This window comes from Elephas maximus, chromosome 1 (assembly GCF_024166365.1).
Source record: "Elephas maximus indicus isolate mEleMax1 chromosome 1, mEleMax1 primary haplotype, whole genome shotgun sequence".
Classification (NCBI taxonomy): Eukaryota; Metazoa; Chordata; class Mammalia; order Proboscidea; family Elephantidae; genus Elephas; species Elephas maximus.
In genome coordinates, this window is record NC_064819.1 from 174,058,653 (window position 1) to 174,077,365 (window position 18,713).

General features: G+C 39.1%; 1 long non-coding RNA gene across 1 annotated transcript; it reads left to right on the top strand.

Annotated features, from left to right (window-relative positions):
- Positions 1 to 114: 114 nt before the first annotated feature.
- LOC126085449 (uncharacterized) lies at positions 115 to 18,293 on the top strand. Its single transcript, XR_007519285.1, has 3 exons — positions 115 to 319; positions 16,668 to 16,759; positions 17,061 to 18,293. It is a non-coding gene; the product is annotated as an uncharacterized LOC126085449 (long non-coding RNA).
- The last annotated feature ends 420 nt before the right edge of the window (positions 18,294 to 18,713 follow it).

Sequence of the window (18,713 nt, forward strand, 5' to 3'; positions counted from 1 at the left end):
GCAGCAACGCCGAGCCTCGGCTCCCGGAGGCCCAGCTGGAGCGGGAACAGGAGTTGCAGGGTGGGGTATTGAGACGAAGTGGTGTCACAGGACTTAAGGTCACGAACAGGTTCCAGCCGGACTACAACGCCCACAATGCACCGGGCGAGGGCGCCGCCGCTGGGCTGAGGCCGAGGTGCGGAGGAGCGGGGAGGGTCGGCGGCGGGCGTTTCCTGTCTTTCTGCGTCGACTCTAACCTTTGGCGGTAGATAGAACGGCGGAGTCTATCTTCGCGGCCTTGGGAGCGACGGGAGGAAAGTTAAAAGGCAAAATATGCAAGGTTTGTCCGCAAGCCAAAACAAAACTGCCCTGTATTCCAACTTGTCACCCTTCACCGGAAACCGCTAAAAATGCTTTACTAGATAACATTTAACAAATGCCTCAAATGATGATTTTGACTTGAGAGTTTCACCAGACACGTGTCTGGATGGATTAATTGAAGGGATAAAATGTGGGAGTGGAATTTTTAAAAAAGTTCGTGGGATCATAGCACTAAAGTCAGAACGTCCTTGAGACAGGTGAACCCTGTGCAACAAAATCACAGATTGTAGACAGGCAGAAACCAGCTTTGAGTGGCCTAGTCTAGGTGACTGACCGGTTTTTCTTAATTTTCCACGAAGTTCCAGTAAGTTAAAAAAAAGAATGTGTTTCTACAGCATTTGAAAAACCTCGGTTGCCCTCCAGCAGATTGCGACTCATAGTGACCCTGTAGGACAGGAGAACTGCCCCATAGGGTTTCCAAGGAGCACTGGGTGCATTCAAACTGCCGACCTTTTGGATTAGCAGCTATAGCTCTTAACCACTACACCACCAGGGCTTCCAGCACTTGAAAAGGAACTCATTATTAAAAATAAGTAGGCCACAACCGATGACTGCCCTGACAGGGAGCACAACAGAGAACCCCTGAGGGAGCAGGAGATCAGTGGGATGCAGACCCCAAATTCTCACAGAAAGACCATACTTAATGGTCTGACTGAGACTAGAGGAATCCCGGCGGTCATGGTCCCCAAACCTTCTGTTGGGCCAGGACAGGAACCATGCCCCAAGACAACTCATCAGACAAGGAAGGGACTGGACAGTGGGTAGGAGAGAGATGCTGATGAAGAGTGAGCTATTTGTATCAGGTGGACACTTGAGACTGTGTTGGCATCTCCTGTCTGGAGGGGGGATGGGAGGGTAGAGAGGGTTGGAAGCTGGCAAAATTGTCACTAAAGGAGAGACTGGAAGGGCTGACTCATTAGGGGGAGAGCAAGTGGGAGTATGGAGTAAGGTGTATATAAACTTATATGTGACAGACTGACTTGATTTGTAAACGTTCACTTGAAGCTCAATTAAAAAAATAAAAATAAATATATGAATAAGCTGAGTCGTTACGTGCCATGGAGTGGGTTCTGACTCATAGTGACCCTATATACAACAGAATGAAACACGGTCTGATACTGCATCATCCTCACAATCTTTGCTATGTTTTAGCCCGTTGTTACAGCTGCTGTATTAATCCATCTTGAGAGTCTTCCTCTTTTTCACTGATCCTCTACTTTACCAAGGATGATGCCTTCCTCTAGGAACTGGTTCCTCTTGATAAGTGAGAGGAAGTCTCTCAGCCCTCACTTCTAATGAGCATTCTGGCTGTACTTCTTTCAAGACAGATTTGTTTGTTCTTCTGGCATTCCACGGTGTCTTCAGTATTCTCCACCAAAACCACAATCAGTTTTTCTTGGTCTTCGTTATTTATTGTCCAGCTTTCACATGCATATTAGGCGATTAAAAATACCATGGCTTGGTTCAGGTACACCTTAGTCCTCAAGCTGACATCTTTCCTTTTTAACTCTTAAAGAAGTCTTTTGCAGCAGATTTGCTCAATGCAAATACTCATGATTTCTTGACTCCTACTTCTGTGGGTGATGATTGTGGATCCAAGTAAAATGAAATCCTTTACAACTTCAGTATCTTCTCTGTTTATCATGATGTTGCTTATTGGTACACTTGGGAAGATTTTTGTTTTCTTTATGTTGAGGGAAACCCTGGTGGCATAGTGGTTAAGTGCTACGGCTGCTAACCAAAGGGTTGGCAGTTTGAATCTGCCAGGCGCTCCTTGGAAACTCTGTGGGGCAGTTCTGCTCTGTCCTACATGTTACTATGAGTCAGAATCGATTCGACGGCACTGGGTTTGGTTTTTTCTTTTTGGTTTTATGTTGAGGTATAATCCATGCTGAAGACTGTAGTCTTTGATCTTCATCAGTTAGTGCTTCAAGTCCTCTTTACTTTCAGCGAGCAAGGTTGTGTCATTTGCATGTCACACATTGTTAATGAGTCTTTTTTCAATTCTGATGCTGTGTTCTTCTTCATATAGTCCAGCTTCTCGGATTATTTGCTCAGCATACAGATTCAATAAGTGTGGCGAAAGGATATGACCCTGACAGACCCCTTTCCTGATTTTAAACCACACAGTATCCACTTGTTGTGTTTGAACAACTGTCTTTTGGTCTTTGTTCCTCATGAACACAAGTGTTCTAGAATTCCCATTCTTCTCAATGTTATCCACAATTTGTTATTATCCACACAATCAAATGTCTTTATATAGTCAATAAAACACATTTAAACATCTTTCTGGTATTCTCTGCTTTCAGCCAGGATCTGTCTGACATCAGCAATGATATCTTTCGTTCCTCTTCTTAATTAAGTGGGTTTTATTGGGAGACCTAGTTAATTTCTAAGAGTCAATAGCAAATGCAGATTTTTGAACATTGTTGCATATAGCAAAACTTTTGTAAAAGGAGTGATAGAAGGATAAATTTCTATCCTTGCTTGGAGAGTTATCTCCCTGATGTTTTAGTCCTGCTACTATTTCTGCATTTTTTTGTATGTTCAGTTTCAATAACTACGTTCTCTTTAAATCAGATCTTTCCCCTTAAGCTGAAGAGTTTTCCAGAGCATCAATAGCAACCATCCCTAGTAAAAAATACTAAGAAAAACTGGGATGAAAAGAAATTATTTAAGCATAGTGGAGATAATCTTTCAGAAAACTCAACATTTGTTCTTTCAATAAATATTTATTGACAGCCTACTACATACTAGAGATATAAGGGTAAATAAGACATAGTTTTCTCTGATCTTATCAGGTATATAATCTAGTTGGGAATACAGATAATTAACAAAAAGATCAATGAATAATTTGCCTGCAGATATGAATTGGTGCCATGAAGAAAATAAAACTAGATAATGTGATAGTGACTGAGACAGGATAATTAGACAGGGTGGTCAGAGAAGTTGTCTCAGAGTATATTTCTGTTTGTAGCCATATTTGTTAAAATTATGAACGATATGGGGTGGCCTTGTGACTATTATTATTATTATTCAACATTGTTCTGTAGATCTAAGCTAATGTAATAAGACAATAAAATGAAATAATAAATTTTTAGGCTAGATAGAATCAAAATGGGAGTTGCTATTGTTAGTTGCCATTGAGTCACTTCGAACTGATGGCGACTCCCATGTGTGCAGAGTAGAGCTACTCCATAGGATTTTGAAGGCAGTGACCTTTCAGAAGCAGATTCCTAGACCTGTCTTCTGCTGCCTGTGGGTGGGCTGCAACCTCCAACCTCCAACCTTTCACCACTTAACCATTTGCACCCAGGGACTCCAAATGGGAGCTAGTACTTTCCAAAGTCCAAGCGACTCTCTGTACTGGTAAAATACAAACAAAAGAAAACAAAAAGAACCTTTCATAGACTAAGGGTAACATCAGAATAAATACACCCAGACAGAACTTCCCTGTGAACCTGTCTCCTGCTACAAGACACCAGACGGGAACTTGACTGGTTTGACCGTAGTAGTGAGCTCAGGAAGTGTGTATAAATGACTATGAATTGGGGTATATGAGAGCTAAGAGACTAGGAACCACTGTGTTCAGATATTCCTGGCACCAGAATAAAGCTTCTGTCTCCTTCCTTGGCGGCGACTCAGGGCAGCCTTGGGCAGGAACTCCAGTTGCCTGCAGTGGGAAGTGGCTACAGAGGATTGCAGCACAGCAGCATAGCACAGCCATAGAGCTAAAGAAGAGCTTGACATACACATCAGAAAAAAAGAATCATTCTTGTTTTCCAGGACGTATGATTTTATTCCTAGAAAATCCAAGAAGAATAAACTATTAGAATTAACAAGAGAATTTGGTGGCTGAATGCAAGTAAAGAACATAATTGATAGCTTTCCTCTTTCCAGGAAATGTCTAGTTAAGATGGATATGGGGGAAAAAATCTTATTTGTAACATTAAGCAATAAATAATAATTTGCAGCAGTGACTGTCCTATACTGCTGTGTTGCAGCCCTCTTCCCCTCTGCAGGCAACATACAAAATACTTAGGAATATATTTAAAAAGAAGGCACAGGATCCTTGAGAAGAAAATTATGAAATTTTATTAAAGGACATAACCTAAAACCCAAATAAATGATGTTGTTAGGTACTACCGAGTTGATTTTGGACTGATATATCAACCCCATGTAACAGTAGAACTATCCCATAGGGTTTTCTAGGCTGTAATTTAAGAAAAAAAAATTACTTTTTAAAAAATTGTGTGTTAGGTGAAAGTTTACAAAGCAAATTAGTTTCCCATTTAATCGTTTGTACATAAAAATTTGCAATGACATTGGTTTCATACCCCCACAATGTGCCAGCACTACCCCCATTTCTGTCCTAGGTTCCCCTTTTGTCCTGAATTTCTACCCCTTCCTGCCTTCTCATCTTTGCCTTTGTGCAGTTGTTGCCCTTTTGATCTACATTTGCTTGTTCTAAGGAGCATGTTCCTCTTGGGCATTCTTGTTTATTTTATGGGCCTGTCTATGGTTTGGCTAAAGGATGGTCTCTGGGAATGGCTTCAGTTCTTCTAGGCTGTAACCTTAACGGATGTAGCCCTGGTGGTTAAGTGGTTTAAGCACTCGGCATCTAACCAAAGGTTGGTGGTTCAAACCTACTGGCCGCTCTGCAAAAGAAAGATTTAGCAGTCTGCTTTCATAAAGATTTATAGCCTTGGAAACCCTATAGGGTAGTTCTGTTCTGTCCTACAGGGTCGCTAATGGGTTAATCTTAACGGGAGCAGGTTGCAGGGTGTTTTTCCTGAGGAGCTGCTGGGTGGATATGAACCACCAACCCTTCTGTTAGCAGCCAGGGGCTTAAACTTTGTGCTACCAGTGCTTCTCCTAAATAAGTAGAGAGTCCATGTTCCTGAATGGGAGAACTTAATATCAGAAAAATGTCAATCCATCCAAAATTAATACTTTGATACAGTTAGAATCCCAGTGTGGTTGGTTTTGCCCTCCTACCTGCCTTGGGTGGGTGGGTGGTGCTGAACAAGTTCTTTTTAAAAGTTCGTATGTTGGACAATAGCCGAAGTTATCAAAGTGAAAAACTTGAGGATATTGGTACACTAAATATTAAAACTTACTATAAAGCCACTGTAGACGAGTGTGTGGTTTTGGCTGAGTGTGAAATAGAGTACAGAAACAGACCCCGATATATAAAAATGTGATATGGAACAAAGAGCAGATCATTTGGAAAATGATGCTGGCACAGGTGGATGTCTGAAGGTGAGAGAGACCGCAAAGCTACTCCCCTGCGTTATACCATATGTGAAAACAATCCAGATAGATTTTAAATATAAAACTGAATATACTCATGGAAGATTTAGGAGAGAAGTTGTATAACCTAAAGGAGTACCTCCTAGACAGTATGGGAAATAAAAGCTGTTTATAAAATAGTAGTTATTTAAGTACGTAAATTTTTAATAAAATTTTTTAAATAAAAATTACGTAACAAAGGACACTATAATTTTAAATAAGCAAAAAAGATTGGAGAAGTGTATATACAACACATAGGATAGTAAAAGGCTGATATTTCTAATATGAAAAGAACTTCCATAAATTGATGAAAGATAACCCAATAGAAAAGTAGCCAAAGAATATGAATAGGCACTGTTCTAAGTTTTTTCAAATAATTAACTTATCAAATTCTTATAACAGTTTTATGAGTAGGTACCATTATAATCTCCATTTCACAAGTAAGGAAACTGAGGCACAGAGAGACGAACGTGCTGAAAATCATTTAGTAAATGGTAACACTAGCTCAAAAGGTTATACATAAAAAGCAAAACGAACCCGTTGCCATTGAGTTGATTCCAACTCATAGTGTTACAGAGTAGAACTGCTCCATCTCCATAGGTTTTCTTAGCTGTAATCTTTACAGAAACAGATTGTCAGCCTTTTTTTCCCAAGACATCCTTAGGTAGGTTCACACTGTCTACCTGCAGTTTAGTAGTTGAGTGCAAACTGTGCACCCAGGGGCCTTAGAGTTTATATACATAGTCATGATTTCATGCTGCCTCTTTAGGAAAAGAAACTCAAATGGACGAGAAGCATAAAAAATATGTTTAACCTCACTAATAATCAAATGTACATTAAAGCAAACGAAATATTGTTTTCTTCCCATTATACTGGCAAATATTCAATACAACAGTAGCATCCAGTGCTAAGGAGAATGTGGGAAAGCAGGCGCTCATAATTTGATGACATGAGTCTGAATTGCTACAAACTTTTAGAAAAGTAATTTGAGAATATTCATAAAAATTTAAAATATTCAGAACACTTTAACCCCCAGATCCAACTTTTGTTGCAAGGAGACCACAGTACATAAGGATATAAGTGCACAGATTATTGCATCATTGTTCATAGTGGCTAAAACTGGAAACATCCTGAATGCTCGTCAGTAAGAAAATGTTTGAATTGTACATTCAAACTATGGAAGATTATGTAGCCGTTGAAACAAATGAAATAATTCTATTTTTATGTATTGAATTCAAAGTGGAATATCCATGACATATTAGTAAATGATGAGCATCACAAAGTAATCTGTGTATTGTGATCCAATTTGAATAAACAAAACCCTAAAAGTTGATATATATATGTATAATTTTTTTATGTGCATGGGAAAAAGTGTGGAAGAATATACACAGGCCATTAACACTGGTAACTCAGGAGCGGGTACCAATTGAACTGGGGGGAAGGGGAGGAGACATGAGCATTTTCTAAGGACTGATTAAGATGTTAGAGAGAAAACATAACCAATTTTATGTTTTCCTAAATGGCCTAATTCTAGAAAAAATAATTTGTCAGTGTGCCTGTATTACTGTGGGCACCATGAGAGGCATGTCCCTTCAGCAGTGCAACATAATCATGGCTTGATGGCTCTGGTCGCTGAGATTATCCATTCCTCCCTATTCTGAGCTCTCTGAACAATTGGTTGATAGAGATTTTATTTCCCGTGAAGACTTTCTTACAGAGAAGAGGAGGTGCTGCCTGGTAGGAGCAGTTAGTTATATTTTTTATTTTAAATTAGTAAATTGGGGTTGTGTTTTATCAACTAATCTCTTGTGAGCTTGATTAATGCCTCATGCTCCCAAACCTGATCACCTCTGAGGAAAATGATAAAACCAAGTAGCTGCACCTTCCAGGAGTCAGACCCCGGAACTGTAGCAGGACTAATGAAGACTTGCTGATTTCTAAAGGTCCAGCCCAGCCTCTTTTATATTACTTTTCCAATTCAAAGCATTTCAATTCTTAAACCCTGACCTACTGCCTAAACTGACCCTAGGCTGCTGAACATTTTTGAAGAAAATCCCAGGCTAATTGGCACCTTTGCGAATGTATGGCTTCCAACTGCAGTTGGTCCTTCAACATGCCTCAACGATTCCTTACTTTATCATTTTCTTAATTTCTCACCTGGCTCCCTTCCTTTCTACAGGTAACCTCACTTCTGTACTGCAGAGAGAATACTAAAAGCCATGAAGCTCAGTACCTCCCTCCCCACCACTGAAAGTTTGCTTACAACATGAGTCATCCTCTGAAGTTTTCAGAACATGAGGCAGGCATAGGCTACTACTGACTTTTGAGGACATGGACCTTTGAGATTTTGATAGTGAGAAAACTTATAAACACTGTGGTTTGCTTTTTATTTTAAATAGACAATGTGTTTACATAATTTAAAAGTCAAAATGTTCTTAAGGGTATTTCAGTGAAAAACTGCCCTCCAAACCCTGGTGGTGTAGTGGTTAAGTGCTAACCAAAAGGTCGGCAGTTCAAATCTACCAGGCATTACTTGAAAACTCTATGGGGCAGTTCTACTCTGTCCTATAGTGTTGCTATGAGTCAGAATCAACTCGACAGCAATGGGTTTTGGTTTGGAATCCCTATCTCCCAGCCATCTGGTTCCCATCCCGAGAGACGACCACTGTTACTGGTGTCTTGTATATCTTCATATCCTTCCAGAAATATTCTACCATGTACAACATATGTGTGTGTGTGTATGTAGGTGTATACAAATATATAGTGAACAAAAATGGTACCATAGGATACATGTTCTTTTATACTTTACTTTTTTTGTATCTTGAAGATTGTTGTACATCTGTATGGCTGCAGAGTATTCCATTATATGATGTACCATAATTTATTAACTTGTCCCCTATTGATGAAGATAAAAGTTGATCTCAGTCTTTCACAATAATGATGTTGCAGTGAATGTGGTAGTCATTCATACACACCGAAGTATATTTATAGGATAAATTCCTATAAATGGAAGTACTGGACCTAAGGATATATACATTTATAATTTTGAGAGATATTGCAAAATTTCCTTCTATACAGGTTTTACCAGTTCACACCCTTTTCAGAAATGCATGGAAATGCCTGTTTGTCTGTAGCTCCACCAATACTGTGTGTTATCAAACTTTTGCTCTTTACTAGTGTGAATAGTATCCTCACTTGAATTTTCTGTATTATGAGTGCAGTTGGTATCTTTTCTTATGTTTAAGAGGCATTCATATTTCCTTTTTTTGTGATTTGTTTAGATCTTTTTTCTATTTTTCTATTGATTGTTGTTCATTTTCTTATTGTTGGGTAATATTGGAGCTTATGAAATATTTTTGCTTGTCTATGATAAAAAAAACAAAATAAAAAAAAACCAAACCCAGTGCCGTCAAGTCGATTCCAACTTATAGTGATAGAGTAGAACTGTCCCATAGAGTTTCCAAGGAGCGCCTGGTGGATTCGAACTGCCGACCCTTTGGTTAGCAGCCGTAGCACTTAACCGCTACGCCACCAGGGTTTCCAGTCTATGATATGAATTAGAAATATTTTCTCCAGTTTAACTTTTGATGTTTGACTTTGCCAACGGTGGTTTTTATCGTGTATTTTGTAATTCAGTTTATGTAGTTGAATTTATCCTTCTTTTCTTTTTATGGCTTCTAGGAATGCTCCTTAGAAGTGAGGATAGCGTTAGAGCAAAAGAGAATGAAGGAAATCAAATGTTCAAAGAAGGAACTAGTCCCTGGGACTAGTAGCCCACACAAACCACAACCTCTTCTAACCTAACCTGAGACCAGAAGAACTAGATAGTGCCTGGCTACCAGTACTTACTGTTCTGACCAGGGACACAATAGAAGGTCCTGGATAGAATGGGAGAAAAATATAGAACAAAACTCAAATTCCTAAAAAAGGCCAGACCTACTGGGTCGATAAAGACTAGAGGAACCCCTGAAACTATTACCCTTAGATACCCTTTGAACTTGGAATTGAAGTTATTTCTACAGGTCACCTTTCACCCAAATAATGGATTAGCTGATAAAATAAACATCACCCAAGAGTAATGTGCTCCCTTAAACAATTAACTGTGTGAAATCAAACAGTCAACATTTACCCAGAAGCAAAGGTAAGAAGGCCAGGAGGGGAAGGGAAGCTAGATCAATGGAAACAGAAGGAACAGAATGGAAGCAATGAGAATGCTGACACATTGTTAAAAATTGTAGCCAATGTGTCATAGAGTTTATATAAAATTTGTATAAAAATTATTAAAGGGGAACCTAATTTGCTGACTTGAAGAATTTACTGGATGAAGATCAAAGACTACAGCCTTCAGTATGGATTACACCTCAACACAAAGAAAACAGAAATTCTCACAAGTGGACCAATAGGCAACATCATGATAAATGGAGAAAACATTGACATTGTAAAGGATTTTATTTTACTTGGATCCGCAAACAACGCCCTGGAAGAAGCAGTCCGGAAATCAAAAGACGCGTTGCATTGGGCAACTCTACTGCAAAAATCTCTTTAAAGTGTTAGAAAGCAAAGATAATCACTTTAAGGTAGAAGGTGCCCCTGACGCAAGCCATGGTGTTTTCAGCTGTCTCATATGCGTGTGAAAGCTGGACAATGAATAAGGAAGACCCAAGAAGAATTGATGCCTTCGAATTGTGGTGTTGGCGAAGAATATTGAATATACAACGGACTGCCAAAAGAACGAGCATATCTGCGTTGGAAGAAGAAGCAAGGACGGAGAGACTTCCTCTCACATACTTTGGACGTGTTGTCAGGAGGGACCACTCCCTGGAAAAGGACATCGTGATTGGTAAAGTAGAGGGTCAGCGGAAAAAAAAGGAAGACCTTCAACGAAATGGACTAACACAGTAGCTGCACCAATGGGCTCAAGTATAACAATGATTATGAGGATGGTGCAGGACTGGGCAGAGTTTCATTCTGTTATTCACAGGGTTTCTATGAGTCAGAACCAAGTCGACAGCACCTAACAGCAATTTGCTGTGTAAACTTTCACCTAAAACACGGTAAAATATTATTTAAAATATTTTTAAAATATTATTTTAGAAAAAAGGGAGCAAGATATAGTTTGAGACTTTGTCTTGCTTACTTTGCACGTGCCGTCAGGAAAGATGAATCTCTAGAAGTACATCATGTTTGGTAGAGGGTCAGTGAAAATAAAGAAAGCCTTCAATGAGATGGATTGATGCAATAGTCTCAAGATGAGCTCAAACATATCAAAGATCGTGGGTATCAAAGGTCAAAGGTAACGCAGGTCTGGGCAATGTTTCATCCTGTTATACTTAAGATCATTGTGAGTCAGAGCCAACTGGACAGCAACTAACACTATGTTTTCAAAGATCTTCTTCCTCCTATATTAAAAACAATCCATTTTTTTCTAGTGTGCTTATGGGTATTTTTTTACATTTAAATATTTGATCCATCTTCTATTTACTTTGCATAAGAGAAATATGGATCTAAATTTTTTGTTCCCATTCAATCGTCTAGTTGTCCCAACACAATTTATTAAAAATCTTTTCCTCACTGATTTGAGATGGTTATAGTATACTTGGAGTTGCATAAGGAATGTATTCTCATTTAATCGTATATATTTCTGTGACAGTATATGTAACTTTGGAGATGATGTTCATGCCTTTGAAGGCCCTTTGTGACTGGACAAAATGGCCTTCTTGGGAAGCCCTGGCTGACCCTGCATGAAGGGCCCTGCTCATCCAGATCTGCTCCCATAGCACATCAGATAGTCTCTCCCCTTCCCTCCAAGGTTAACTTCTCTACTTCTCTGTTAAGGCCGGATAAGCTTGCTCCCTGGACAATCTAAAAGCTTGGTATCTTTAAGAGACTAATACTTTCATTGAACACATCTTCAAACAGATTTTCTTTGTATATTCACAGTTTTTTTACGAGATGAGACTAGGTACTGCTGGAGGCAAGAGCTAGAAAGAGCCAGACCCCTGCTTTCATGCCCCAGTCAGCAAAACAAGGCTGCTGGTAATCCCACCCTCACTCTTCAAGTAGCAGGTAACTGCTTTGTGTGTCTTAGGCATGTCATTTGAGAGGTCTCACTCCCCACTCCAAGAAACTTTATGAAGTATCTCTTCCGAAACACACAATTTTTAATTTTGTTATATTTTTTATGGTTTAGTGCTCCTTACATATTGGTAAACTAGCAGTGCCCCGCTAGTTTTATCAACATCAGAACTACCCTCTCTTACTTTTTTTCAAGTTTCCTTCCATCAAGTATTCCTTTTTTTCCCTATATCTTCTCCTTACTGTTTGTGGTAGCCATAAGAATGTGCTTCGCCGATCTCTAGCCACAGGAAGCATAATTAACATATGTCCTCAGCTGCTGTGCTCTGAGGACATACGTTACTTTCATTACTGCATTTGCTCTGAGTCCACACTTCCCATGGGCTCTTCCCAGCCAGTGGCTAAGCAAGGCAAGGTTACTAAGGCAGGCCCATTCCTGGGAGAGAAGGACTCCTCTGATAGATGACGTTGGCTTGAGGATTCCCATCGGCCTTGCTGAACTTTCCTTAGTTTTACACTGCATTCAAAGACACTTTCACCCAACCTTCCTTTCTTCAGTTTATCCTTCACTTAAGGTCAGACCTGCATTCCAGTTTGTATGGCTTTGCCAGCCTTTTCTGGTTCTCTCCACATTTTCTCTCACAGATGGTTCAACTAATAAATTTCTTGAACGTTTAATCCTGTCTTGGCATCTATATCTTTGCAGACCTGGCCTAACATACTCTATAAATATGTTCAAAGTCTCCCCCATCATAAAAAAAAACAAAATCCTTTATATATCCCCCTTTTCTGTTCCCCTGAAGCTACCATGCTATCCATTTATTGTTAACCTTTTTCAAAAAATAACCTATACTCCATGTTTCCACTTCTTTCTTACTCACTGTTCAGTTCACTGCATTCTGATCTACTCCATTGAACTGTCCTTGCCAAGATCACTAATGACTGCTTTGTTGCTAAATCCAGTAATCACTTTCATCATTTTCTTACTTGAACTTTCTTCAGCTTGACCTCTCCGGCCATTATAATCTGTTTTTAACATTGCTTTTCTTTTCCTTTAAAAGTTTGTGTTCCTAGAGTTTCATTTTCCACAGTTTTCCAACTACAACCAAGGCAAAGCAGGTTGGAGTAATAGACTTAAGGAGGCAAATAGAGGGCAGAGACAGGAAATTTTCCTGGGACTTTGGAGTGAAGAGAGAGAGAGTTTTGTTTGCTTGTTTTATTTCCAGGAGATAACTGTTAAAAGGACTTTTGTTGATTGGATATCACCGTTCTTCCCACTTTTTATCCCTCAGACTTCCTCCCATGAATGGAAAGGTCAGTTTTTCCCAGTGAGTTCAATTAACATTTGTTATTTTCAGCCCAAAGCTTTCCAACTAACATTAAGGTCAGCAGAGTTCTGGAGGAAGAAGTTAATCTCTAAAATGTCTAGAAGGGCACTATTGCTGGTAGGGTGACATCATAGCACATAAGTAAACTTAGGCAGGTCCCTCCCAAGGTGGGATATGATCTCCCTTCTGGAGTCCCACCCCTGTTCATACTCTCCTCTGAGTAGTCCTGGAGCTCTTGGTAACACTGCTATACAAAGGTGCCTGCTGTTCACATGGTACTACCTCAGGTTCCCAATCAGGTAATCTCTAGGGTGAGGAGAACATCTACCAATCCCTGAGACTCGTGTTTCTGAGTCAAAGGCAGCCATGACAATGAGCAATTCCTATCTCCAGTCGGGTGGTTGACCTCCACTGGGGTTGCTTCTGAGAAAAATAAACACAGGATTCCTTTTGAGATAGGAGGGCTCCTGACAGGCAGAGTGAGTGATTTCAAACATGTAAGGCCAGGCAAGGTTAGTATAAGCCTGGATCAGTACAGAAATAAAAAGATTTTCAGCAGCAGGAACACTGGGAACCAGACAATTCAATTTCTTCTTTGGAGAAGATGGATTATCAACTTTTTGAATAAAGAGCCATCAGTATTATCTAGAGCAGTGTTTCTCAAATGTTAATAAGCATACAGATCACTTGGAAACCTTGTAAAAATGAAGGTTCTGGTTCAGTAGTTCTAGAATGAGACCTGAAATTTTGCATTCCTAACAAGTTTCCAGAGCGCATCTGCTAACCAAATGATTGGCAGTTTGGATCCACCAGCCACTCCTGGGAAACCCTACGAGGCAGTTCTACTCCGTCCTATAGGGTTGCTATGAGTTGGAGTTGATTGCGCAGCAACGGATTTGGTTTGGTTTAACAAGTTTCCAGGTAATACCAATGCTGCTGTTGCCCAAACCACACTTTGAGTAGCAAGAATCTCAAGAATGCCAGATATATTTGATTAACTGGTGAGGCATGGTGGAGGGTCTCATTCCAGAATCAGTTGCACCTGTGGTCCCTTTGGCTGAATAGATATGGCCCCCTTAGGACTTTCAGAAATTATTGGCCATTCATTTGACAAATATGTGCCGAGCACCTGCAGTGAGGCAGGCAGTGTGCTAGGTGCTGTTTGGGGATGTTGGGAGAGGAAGGACGGTGGTAAACAAGATAACAGTTTTTGCTCCCAGGATTTTTTAAAATAAACCAGCCATGTCCGTAGAGCACTGTAAGAATCACGTAGTCCGGTCTTACTAGAAGGGGTAGGGGGAGTCGGACAGTAGGGAAAGATTCCTGAAGGAAGTGACAACAAAACTGAGACCTGAAGTTAGTGAAGCAAAGTGCCCACCTTCATTTCCTAGTGCTGCTGTAATACAAATACCACAAGTGGGTGGCCTTGAAGAAGAAAAATTAATTTTCTCACAGTACAGGCTACAAGTCCAAACTCAGGGCATCAGCTCTAGGGGAAAATCTTTGTCTCTTTCAGCTTCTGTAGCCCCAATATTCCTTGATTCCTTGGTGATACTCACATTGCATTTGTCTTTTCTCCTTTGTGCCTGTTCCTGTGTCTAATCTGTTCTTTTTATAACTCAGAAATGATTAGGGGTTTAGGACACACACTACACTGATGCAGGCTTGTTAACATAATAAAGAAAACCGTATTCCCAAACAGGTGAGGATTCCAACATGTATTTTGGGGGGACACAATTCAGTCCATTACAGTCCCAATGTTTTGGGTGTGTTTGTGGGGGGTAGGGAGTGCATTCTGGAGATAAGAATAAGCATATGCAGAGGCCCAGAGGAAAGAACATGGCACATTTGGGGAACTATTTTAGTATTTCAGTACTAGTAGCATGAAAGGGAAAAAGACAATTGCTAAGGCCAGAAGGCCAGAGGGACAAGATGAGATGCCACAGCTCAATGATACAGGCCTCAGCTCTTCCAGCAACATACAAATACATAATTTTCTACACGTGCCTTGAAGAAAAACTTTGACTAGAGAGATAAACGTTCATAATAAGAGCTACTATTTATTAAACATTTGACAATATGCTAGTCATTTTCACACATTATTTCAAATTCTCACAATGCAGATGAGGAAACCAAAGAAGGGTTTAGTGACTGCAGAGCTATAATGGCTGCAGAGCTGTAAGGGGTGGAGCCAGGACTACAAGCTCACATGTGTCTGGCTCAAAACCCACTTTTTTCTCATTCCCCCTGATTTAGGAAATAATATTGTAGTCATTATTCCCTGTCCCTGAGCATAGAGAATGTGACCCAGTTGGAGTTGAGCTCACAAGGGCTCACAAGGACTAACAAGGACACATTAACTGGGCCCTGAGGTATAAAGACAATAGCTAAAATAATCTTGGAAAATGTCTTTTAGGGAACCTTTTGCTTAAGCCAGAACACAAAATACTTTCCACTCTTATCTTTTTCTGTTAACATTTAGTGAATAGAAATTTGTTGGACCAGTGAAGACCTTCTTGACTGTCATTACTGAAACCTGTACCAATGATTGTTGAGAGGGACAATTCAAAATATGGGATCACAGTTCTTAGCGAATCTGTGAAAAGGTGAAGCTTTCAATGGTTTTGCCCATTTTGTAGTGTTAACATATACTGATGACTCTGTAATGTTCTTTGGACTCAGGCAGACATGGCTGTGGCAGCATGCTTGTCCGTTTTCCCATTCTTACTTATTCTGTAATATTTCCTTAGATGCAGGGAGGCATGGCTCTAGCGACATGCCCATCACTTCCCACTTTTGCCTTTTTGGATATATGCCGAATAAAACTTTCTTTTTGCTTTAGTAAATTTTATGATGTTTTGTTTTTCCAACCTCCACCATAGAGACAAAGTAGGAAAAAAAAAACATAAATATGATTTCTATATTATTATTATTATGGTATATTTTTATAGTATAACTATCTCAGCTATAATTTTATATTTTATATTTTATATAAGTATGTCTACTTGAAGACAAAACTATGAGCAAATCAGTTCAGGGCTTGGTAGAGGAGCTGGGGAAAATCTTGACTAGCTGCACAATCTTTGGCAAGCTACTCTGCCTATCTGTGTTTTCATTTCTTCAGGTATAAATTAGGGACAATAATAGTACCTACCTCTCGACAGCACTGGGTTGGGTTTCTCATGGGGTTGTGAGAATTGGAAGAGTTAATATTTATAAAGCATTTAGAACAGTGTCAGACATACGGTAAGCCTAGAAAAAGAAATCTGTGTAGGAGTCAGTAAGGAAATGAGCTTGTCTAGAAACAAAGAAGGAGCCCTGGTGACGCAGTGGTTAAAGAGGACACTGCTAACCAAAAGGTCAGTGGCTGGAACCCACCAGCTGCTCTCTGGGAGTGATATAGGAAATAATATTGGCGTCATTATTCCTTGTCCTTGAACATAGAGAATGTGACTCAGCTGAAGCTGGGCTCACAAGGGCTCACAAGGACACATCAACTGGGCCCTGTGATAAAGACAATAGAATAATCTTCGAAAATGTCTTTTAGGGAGCCTTTCACATTAAGCCAGAATGCAAAAGACTTTCCACTCATCTTTTTCTATTACCATTTAGTGAATAGAAAATTTGTTGGACCAGTGAAGACCCTCCTGACTGTCGATTACTGAAACCTGCACCAATGATTGTTAAGAAAGACAATTCAAAATGTAAGATCACAGTTTCTAGCCAATCTGTGAAAGGGTGAAGCTTTCAATGGTTTTGCCCATTTTTAATGTTAATATATACTGATGACTCTGTAAGGTTCCTTGGACTCGGACAGACATGGCTCTAGCAGCATGCTTGTCTGTTTTCCTATTCTTGCCTATTCTGTAATATTCTCTGGACTCGGACAGACATGGCTGTGACAGCATGCTTGTCCACTTCTCACTTCTGTCTTTTTGAATATATGCTGAATAAAACTTTCTTTTTGCTTTACTAAACTTTGTGATTTTTTTTTTCCTACTGCAGGATTAAGATGTGTCAGTCTGCTTCCGTAAAGATTTACAACTTTGGAAACCTTATGGGGCAGTTCTGCTCTGTCCTACGGGGTCCCTATGAATCCGAATCAACTCGATGGCAGTGGGTTTTAGAAAGAAAGAACATGGCTTCAAAGTTACAAGATGAGGCCAGGAACACCATGATAAGAAATAACTTTGGTGGTGTCTGGCTAGGTTCATGAACCAAGGATATTGAATGAGTGCCCTATCTAGATGGATCTAGGAGTGGAACGCCGGATGATCCTCTTGACCAGAAACCTGAGCTTACGTCTATCAATAGAGTGTTCCAAAAATTCCATTTGTTTAAGTGTTGTTTTATATTCAAAACATTGGTTTCACAGGCATTTCAGTTTAATGTAATGTTAATTAGCTCTTAAGTAAAACAGCTGCCATGAGAGGTTTACATTACCATAGCTTGCATTTGAGAGTCAAAATTTTCAAAATATAGTAAGTTCCAAACTATATTTTTGATAAACTAGCTTGAATACCGCATTGTGGGTAACAAGGTTAAATAAAGGTTCTAATAAGACAAACAGCGACAATTTAAACAAATCAGATGTTTTTGTCGAAGATTACTCTGTGATTTTCCCCAATTATTCATGACATTTCACCCATTCATATTGTGATCTGCTTTAATAGTGGAAGAAAAAAAAACCTTGTCTCCTTGTTTATTCTTTGTTCTCAAGGAGATAAGCTGTTTATAAAGATACGTTATTTGTTATTTAAATCACTTTTACTGAAGTTGTTTATCTCCTTGTTTCAGTTTCTAAAAATATTTCAACAATTGTAATGCTTCTTAGAGATGTCTATTCAATTCAGAGTGATTTGTACTAAAATTCTTTGCTAAATGGGCACAGGTGTTGATGTGTATAGCGTGCTAGAATGAGTCAAAACTTATAAATACTTTAAAAAAAGATAACAGGGATATAATTGTGTCAGCTTTTGAAATCTGTGATTAAAAACATTTTACACCTCAAAGTCTTGGATAGTTGTAAAGGTCTACCTCTATACATGCCATTTCATAAGTATTTAATAATAGTAATAATAATAATGATAATAAATTAGATATAACACCAAAGCTATAAGCAGAAAAACTGCACAATTTAAATCCAGAAATCTATTTCTTAGAAAATGCCCTTTAATCACTTCACAGACTTTCAAGATAATAATTATTATATAAAAATAATAACATTAAAAGATAATTTACCTGGTAGTAAAGTATCAAATTAAAGCTGAAAAACATTACTTGTAAACAGAATTATATATAAAAAAAAATTCTTGAACAGCAAATGTGAAATTATATATCCTGCTTTTCTCTTTGCTATGCATAAAATTACCTCTGGAATAAATTTTGGTAATTTGATACTAAAAAGCTCTATAGTAGTATAGCATATAGCTTACATTACATGTCTTGCATATCAATCTATAAACTCAAGCTCTGGCTTATCCTGGGTAATCAACAGGATTGATGTGTGAAATAAAGCCAAGTGGATTTGATATTTTAAAGGGCAGTTCATTATTTCCAAGAACTAAAGGTTTCAAAATCCAGCTGGGTTGATTTGGACTAAAGAAATGAAGCCTGGCACCATAATTTATAGTATGTATTCCTGCTGAGTAAGGCCTG